Source organism: Apodemus sylvaticus, chromosome 1 (assembly GCF_947179515.1).
Source record: "Apodemus sylvaticus chromosome 1, mApoSyl1.1, whole genome shotgun sequence".
Lineage (NCBI taxonomy): Eukaryota > Metazoa > Chordata > Mammalia > Rodentia > Muridae > Apodemus > Apodemus sylvaticus.
In genome coordinates, this window is record NC_067472.1 from 23,762,317 (window position 1) to 23,771,026 (window position 8,710).

At 43.6% G+C, this 8,710-nt stretch overlaps 1 non-coding gene across 1 annotated transcript; it reads left to right on the forward strand.

Moving 5' to 3' along the window:
* The first annotated feature begins 2,778 nt into the window (after positions 1-2,778).
* On the forward strand, positions 2,779-2,886 carry LOC127676609 (U6 spliceosomal RNA). The gene has a single exon (XR_007976064.1). It is a non-coding gene; the product is annotated as a U6 spliceosomal RNA (small nuclear RNA).
* The last annotated feature ends 5,824 nt before the right edge of the window (positions 2,887-8,710 follow it).

Sequence of the window (8,710 nt, forward strand, 5' to 3'; positions counted from 1 at the left end):
TCACTGCCGGCTTGGCGAAGGGCGGGGTCTGCAATCAGAGGACAGGCGGGAGAGGGCGGGGCCTGCAATCTGAGAGAAGGCGGGAGAGGGCGGGGCCTGAAATCTGAGTGAAGGCTGGAATCTGAGGACGGAGGGGAGAGGGAGGGCCCAGGAGTCTGAGGGCGGGGCAACAAAGGCGGAGTCTAGAGCAGGAGGAGGGGCGGGGTAAGGTCTGGAATTGGACTGCAGGCGGGGCGAAGAAGGGCTATGGAATTAGAGGGAGAGGCTTGAAACTAGCGGGAAGGCGGGGTAGGGACAGTGCGGGAAAGGTAAGGGCGAGCCCGACGTAGAACCGGACAGGAGCTACAATCGGTTCCGGCCTTCCGGCCGGGTCAGATCGGGAGCTTGTGAAGATAGAGGGTGTACGTGGAATCGTGGTGTGAAATGAGGCGGGTGTGAAGCTGTGGGTGTGGATGCGGGTGTGCGGGCGTGGTAGGGGCGGAGCCAAGGACTCTTTCAGACTACCAGTTCAATCTCGGCCTGTTTGCTTTTCTCTGTCGGTTAGGACCCTGCTGGTCTCCATAGGACAAGCTCTATGACCCTCGCCTAGGACTGACTGGTCTGTGTTCTTTGGGAACCAATTTCTCTCTGTGAGATGGAGCCCCTCTATCTCCTTGAGTACTGAATTCCACAGCACAGCCTCCTCGTCTTCCGGGTGGGCCACTCATTTACGCTGTCAAACTCAGGGGCGGAGCAATGAGGAACGAAGCTGTGGGGAGCTGATAACCTCCCGGTTTACAAAACTGAGATTGTGAGCCCCAGCAGCAACTCCAGATTGCTGCCCTGCAGGCAGATGTGTGTTTAATGTCGGGGTCCTGATTAGCGTCTTAAGAACTTTATTGTTTGCTTAGGGCCCGCCTTTCTTAGACCTAGCCTAACCTAAGCATACCAGGAGTTTACAACAGGAAAAACTCAGTAGCAAAGCATCCTAGGAAGGTTGTGTATGCAGTACAAGGGTTAAATTCCTGAGTGCCTCTTATTAGATGTGTGGCCTTGAGAACATCTCTCGAGCCTCAGTTTCCAAATCTATAGGAGGATGTAGATAACCATCTCCGTGTGGCTACGAGGGTTAGAGTTTAACAAACATAGTTAGGCACTGTTAAATAAAAGACAACAACCCCATTTGTTACTGACTCTAGTGGATGAGAAACCATGTAAGGAATTTTGTTTGTTTTTTTTTAATCAGGAAGATGGCAATTCAAGAAACTCATATTCTCTAATTACACGTACCTCCCACCTGAAGTATGAACAGAGAAGCAGATGGAGAAAAGAATAGACTTTTTATTAACCACAAGGTGGCACACTAGAAGGCGGCAAGCAGGCTTTTGCCTTTCAATGTCCATCTTGCCCTTTTGCCCTCTTTTTCAAGGGAAGGTATGTGGGCCCCAAACAGGTGGAGCCCTCGGTGACCCGGTGTTCCCAAGAGCAGCCTGTTCTGGTGTGCTGGCTTTGCACATCTTACCTTCTTTATGTAGAACCGGCAGGTGTTCAGTTCAACACTTCTGTATTGATTAAAATTAAAGTTTCTGGTTATTGCTGTGGTCAGCTTTTCTGGCAAATATCCACTCCAACAAATTGACCTCTCCTAACCGGAGACAAGGGAGAATGGGGAGGGGCTGTGCTTCTAGCTAACTTCAATGAACAGGTGGTAAATTTCAGTGGGCAGCTAATTCTGGAGAGTACACTATAAAATAAGCAGAAATGAGGGGTATTGTGTGTGTTTTTATTCCCAGGAAACAGTTTTGATTTTCTTATTTGTGTGTTAAAGTGTCATGTGAGAGGGACTGAGGGAGGGAGAAAGTTTGTCAAAATGAAGTCAGGGTGTGAACATTCACTGTTCAGACTCTATATAAGAAGCAAAATTGGAATCAAGTAGGGGGATCTTGGATGCATACACACTTTGCACTCGTACACACACGCACACACACACACACACACACACACACACACACACACACGGGGGTGGAGGAAGTAGTGCTTTGAATGATAGATAATAGAGGAAGAATAGGGAAGGGATGGTGGGGATACCCCGTGGACTGACACCTCGGTACTAGGTCTGTGGGACCAGACACTGCAGTTCTACATCTGCCCTCCAGAACCCTGGCTCTTTTGGAAGCTGCAATGAATAGAACTGAGAAAGGAACAGCCAGGAGGTTCACTGGGAGGCTTGGTGTATTTTGTAAAGGCTGATGTTGGATCCAGACATCAGTGTTTGCTCTTCATAGCCAGGCACAGTCATGAAGCTTCAAGCTGCTGGCTGTTTCTGCAGCATCTCAAGGAGATCTCGTTGTCCAGGTGATACTGATAGTTCACTCAGGGATATTCTAGGGTAAGCATTCAAGAGTGATCTTTATTCTTGGGAGGAGAAAAACGGGACAGTCAGTGGAGTAAGTCTTTATCTTAGCAGAAGAGCTCATTTTCTTCCTAGGAAACAAACAGCATCGACGGTTTTAGACTTTCTGATTGGAAACCAGGAGGCTGGTATAATCTGAAGGGTTATAGCTTCCAAGGGCCCTTGCGTAAGCCCACAGGACCCTGCCTGCTAATGGACCCACATGTCTAACAGAACATTCTGCCATGACAGAAAACTTCCTGTGCCCTGTCCAATCTGGCAGTGCTGGCCACATCTGACTGATGACTCCTTGAACTGTGGCTGCTGTGAATGAGAAAATAAGCTTTAAATTGTATTTAATTTTGCTTTTGAACGGACAGCGAATTCTCTTATTAGAAAAAAAAGTGGTGCTCACCTTGGCAGCGCATATACTAAAAATTGGAACGATCCAGAGAAGATTAGCATGGCCCCTACGCAAGGATAACACACAAATTCATGAAGCGTTCCATATTTTTTAAAAAAAAAGGAAAAGAAAAAATGTAACTATATTTGAAAAACTTGCGTATAGGAGCTAGGGAGAGGGTTCAGTAAGTAAAGGTTCAGGCCACCAAGTCTGACGACCTGAGTTTGATTCTCAGGCTCTACATAGTAGAAAAGAGTACTGACTCCATAAGTTGTCCCTTAAAGCACGCACACACACACTGAATAAATGTGATTTAAAAGACATACACATATCTTTTGGGTTGTGAATACTACATCATCTAAATATAGATCAAATACTTCTGAGGAAGACTTTGTGTTCAAGTTGAGATCTGACATACATAGCAGATTTTAAAGACTTAATATAAAAAGAGAATATAAAGGATTATATTAATTTGTGTTTGTATTCTTACTATTAAAAAACATAATATTCTGGACTGACTAAAATAAAACATGGAAATCAGTCTTACCTAGTATGCTTATTAGTGTGACTACTAGAAAATCCAAAATGGTAATTGTGACTCATGTTACATTCCTACAGAACAGCACTGGTATATATATAATAAAGGATCTTTATTGCAATGTGTCTTCCCCCTCATAGGTTTATTTTTACAATATTGGTTGGGGTATAGCTCAGTGACGAAGCACCTACCTATGCATGAGGCCTTGGGTTTGATCCCTAGTAGAAAAAGATAGAAGCTGGGGGAGGGGAAAAAGAGATTCTTTCTGGATTGGTGTGTGTGTGTGTGTGTGTGTGTGTGTGAGTGTGTGTGTACACTCAAGCTTATGTGTATGTGTACCCATGAACACAGAGGTCAACCTCAGGTGCTTTTCCATCCACTTTATCTTTTCTGGGGATTTGAGCTTAAGCTAGGCTGGCTGGCCAGTGAGCCCTAGGGATCTTCCTGTTCTATCTTCCAGAGCAGCATTGGGATTGCAAGTGATTGTCACCATGCCTGGTTCATTTATATAGGTTCTGGAGATCAAACTTAGATCCTTATACTTTACAGATTGAGCCATCTCCCGAGTTCTTGATTGATACTTTCTCAGAAAAGGCCATGTTCACGCCTATCAGATATTTAGCTTCCAAAAGTATTAGCTTCCCAAAGTATCCTGAATAGTGACAACAGAGTCCAATGTTCTGAGATACTTTCTCTCCCCCTGCCTTCTGTGTAGACTCAGTCACTGCCAAGCACATCTTTAAAGGAGGAAAAAATTTTAAATATTATTTTACAGTGGGTTTACCTTTTTCATGGATTCCATACTCGTAGAACCAATTATATTGGTTCTTCATTGTCAGTATTCCCTTAACAACATAGCACAGTAACTATCCACATGGTATTATCATCATTGTAGGTATTATAAGCAATCTATAGGTGGCTTAGAAGAGGATGTATATAATTTACATGTAAATACTGTCTGATTTCATGGAAGTATGAAATGCTCAAGCATTGAGCATGTATGGATGTATCTATGGTGGCATATAGAATTAATCTCCCATGTATACTGAAGGACAACTGCATGAAGTTACTTTAAAAAATACTATTCACTGTGCAAAGCCCTACAATTAAGCTAGTAAAGAATAGTATTTTAATCTAAAAATGCATTTTAGTTGTTAAGTGAAATCATTTCTGTATAAATACATCATCCAACAGGTCTTAAAACAGACCATGCATGAATGCCACGCTGTTAGGTAAGAAGCTGAGAAACCAGAATTGAAATCAGATATTGTAAATCTATCTTCACTTTCTCTGGCTAAATTTTCTTTAATGTCCCTACTATTTTGTTCCTCAGATCTGTAATTTCCTCTCCAGGGCAGGCCTAAGGCTACTCACAGACATTAATGCAGAGTCTTCTTAAATGATAAATGTTGGGAATGAGGAGACAGATGTGGGGTCCTAGCTGAAGAATAGATTGGCAGAGAGTTTTGCTCAAAAAATCATCAGTGTGCATTCTGATCAAGCTTTCAATTTTTTGAAATAAAAATTTTACATGTATGCACACATGTGTGATATATACATGTATGCAGGCATGTGTGATATATACATATGTGTGTATGGAGGCCAGAGGTTGAATTTGGTAGTCTTCTATCACTCTCTACCTTATTTTTGAGACAGAATCTCTCTGAAGCAAGAGCTATTTTGGCTGGACGGGGTGGCCAGTGGATCCCAAGTATCTGCTTGTCTCTTCCCCAATATGCGAGTGCTGGGTAACAGTAGTGATTGCCACATGTATTGATCAGGGTTCTCTAAAGGAACAGGACTGCAAAGATGGATGTGTGTGTGTGTGTGTGTGTGTGTGTGTACACAATGGCTGTCTCCTTACAGAAAGGCTGAGAACTGCCCAGTCCATGAGACTGGATGTCTCAACTGTCCCAATCTGGTTCTGGAGTTTAAGGAAACTCCTAGAGAGCTTTTGGTCCTCAGTCATTTTGGAACCCAAAAGAAATAGGTTCTAACTTTAATGATCATTATTGTCTGCTTGTGCTAGGAAGCCAGTGAGCATCAGGCACAAAGAAAGACCTTGTGAGCTAAGGGTATTCTGGTGTCTTAGTTGGGGTTTCTATTGTGAAGAGACACCATGACCTTGGCAACTCTTATAAAGGAAAGCATTTAATTGGGGCTGGCTTACCGTTCAGAGGTTTTGTCCATTATCATCATGATGGTAAGCATGGCAGCACACAGGCAGATGTGGTGCTGGAGAGGTAGCTGAGAGGTCTACATCCTAACCATCAGGCAGCAGGAAGAGGGAGATATTGGGCCTAGCATAAGCATCTGAAACCTCAAAGCCCACCCCTGGAGACATACTTCCTCTAATAGGAAGTGTGACCACACCTACTCCAATAAAGCCACACCTACTCCAATAAAGCCACACCTCCTAATAGCATCACTCCCTATAAGCCTATGAGGGTCATTTTCATTCAAAACACCACAGCAGGGGAACAAAAGGGCCATATTAAATTTCTTTGATGTCACAACAAATCACTGAAAACTGAGTGACTCAAAACAACAGAAACCCATTCTCTCATAGTACTGGAGGCTGGAGGTCTAGAACCAAGGTCAAGGTTATTTATCCTGCCAGTTCCCCTTTCTCTCCCAGTTTCCCTGGGTATCTGACAACCCTTCCATTGTTTGACTTGGAGATGTGTCATAACAGCTGTTCTTCTTTTCATATAGTAGTCTCCCACATGGTCTCTGTGCAGATGTCCTTATAAAGACACTAGTCATATTGGACCTAGGGGCCATTTTAATCCAAATAGAAGCTCATCTTGACATGGTTTCAACTGGAAAGACCCCATTTACAAAAAAAGATGACATTCATAAGTTCCAGGTTGCCATAAATTTAGGGATCATTCTTTACCCAGTATGCACGTCATAGGGTATGTAACATCAAGGGTAGTGCTTGTATTCTAGGGTGTGTGGGTGAAGACAAAGCACATTGTGATATGTTGCAAGAGAGGGCCAAAGGCAAGTCTTGGGTTTACACCTCAGCTCTGCTATTTATGAGCTGTAAATTTACCCAGCTATTTAAAGCACCTTGGGTTTCTCACCTGTACAGTGAGAAGAGAGCCTACCTATAGCTTTGTTTTTGAGGATTGAAATAATCACTGCATTGAAGCAGTTGGGGCAAGAACAGCTTACTGAGGAGGCTGCCACCAAGTCAGAGGTGACAGAAAAGAGGTGGCAAAGTTGATGGTGAGGATGCCACATCTGATGGGGTAGAAGAATAAATACATGAATTTCCTTTTGTAAACTCTGTGGTCTCCAAAGCACATGGCCATATTCATATCTTGCCAATGAGTTATCCCTGTCTGTGCAGTTGATGTACTGGTTGGCTTTTGTCAATTTCACAGAAAGGAAATAGGGTGTTTTCTTGATTGGTGATGTGGAAGGGCCCAGCTCACTGTGGGTGATACCATCCCCGGGCTGGTGATCCTGGAAGATAGAAAAAGCAATCTGTTCAGGCCAGTAAGTAGCACCCCTCCGTGATCTCTCATCAGTTCAAGTGTCTGCCCAGACCAGACGTACCAGTATGATGAGTAAGATGAAATAAACCCCTTTCTCCAAATGTTTCTTTTGGTCATGGTGCTTTATCACACCAATAGAAACTTTAAGACACAGGATCTCTAACTTTAGTCCTGGCTTCAGAAAAGTGAAGTTCTAGATGAGAACACCCCTCTACCAGTGTTTTCTTGATGTCTTTGGACATGACATGTTCTCTGGGATGCTATAGATTCTTCTGGACTTTGATGGTACATCTAATCTATTATGCCCAATTGGTGGGAGGGGGAGGATATTTTCACTGCTTGTCAGAGAATTCAGGGTTTTCCTCCTAACTTGAAGTGGGCAATTGTTGTTGTAATGCAAGTAGACGATATCTTCCGGTGCATTCAACCCATGTCCAAGGGCCACTTAACATGTGAAACTCAGTGCAGTATCCCTGGAGACTGTCCACATCTATAACTTCATATCCAGGTGTGTGTTCTGGAGTATTCCTTGAAGCAGAATCTTGAAACCTAGTCTCCTGTGCATGACACAACCGTTCTACTCAGGAACTCTCAATAACCGCAGGTGACCGCACGGGATCTACACAAGAATGAAACTTCATCAGCCAGCCAGGATGGAGGAAGGACTTAGGACCAATTGCTACTGATAGATTCAAGGACTGTACTATTAGGGGAGTCCTAATTCTGTGGTCCCACACAGGGCTCTGGGTAAGCTAGATTGGTCACTGTGGTCCCACACAGAGCTCTGGGTAAGCTGGATGGGTTACAAACTAAAAGTCATAAATGAAGAGAAGGGGAGAGAAAGAACCTATGAGGGACTGAAAGGGAATAAGAAAGGGCTGGGGAGAGTAGAATCCGGATGCATTATTTGCACATATGGACTTGTCAAAGAATTAACTTAGTAAGGAAAATCAGGGCGGTTATCATGGTGGACAAAAATGTCGGTCACGTGCAGAGTATACCCTGGGCCTTGTGAAGTGTGACATCCTCTGTCTTGATGTGGAGGGTTGTTAACATTTATGATCTGTGTACTTTTAGAGAAACAACGTGTTTCACAGCAAAAAAGGAGGAAATCAGACACATTTACCAAAAATAACGCTTTCTGAATTCCACCAGACTCTGTGTACACTAAACACAATTCTGTACATAACTCCTTACTTTGACTAGGGATTTGAGAAACTTCCTGAGATAGAGTGTAGTCTGACTGTCCTGCACACCTGAACTCTCTGCTTCCAGTTGGTTGTATCTCAGAAACAAAAAATTCTTTGTTACCGCAGCCTGATTTGACCATCCTGAAGCACAATAATCTGAATTACCTACCGGCTTGCATTAACAATAAGACTATAAACATCACGAAATTGTAGCAAGATGCACGTTGATTTTCCTCATGCTTCCTGCCGGGCCCCATAGGACTTGCATCTTACAGCACATTTTATAGATAGCTTTACAAATAAGGACACGGATGGAGAGAGTGGCTAAGAAATCAGGTGATGTCTGTAGTTCAAAGTGGTAAAGGACTCCTCATGTGCTGTAACCATCAGGCTGCAGGACCTTACTTCGTTCTCTTTAAGCAGACAGTGCATATTCAAGAATAGTGGGCAGCCCCTTCCCCATTTCTGTTGAAGATTGTTAGCTCTCTGTGGCCCAGAGAAATCATGGTCCTGTGGCAAATCCGTTGAGAAAGCTAAGAATCCAGGATAGTGAATCCAACCCGTTTCTTCCAGTACCTGGACATTAACTATTCCTGTAATATACAGTAGGGGACGCCTCTTGGCAGCTTTTTAAAAAGTCTTTGGTGTTGCTGAGGGGGCGTGTCCAACAGCAGGAGAGGAAACGGCAAAAGTAAAAAATTA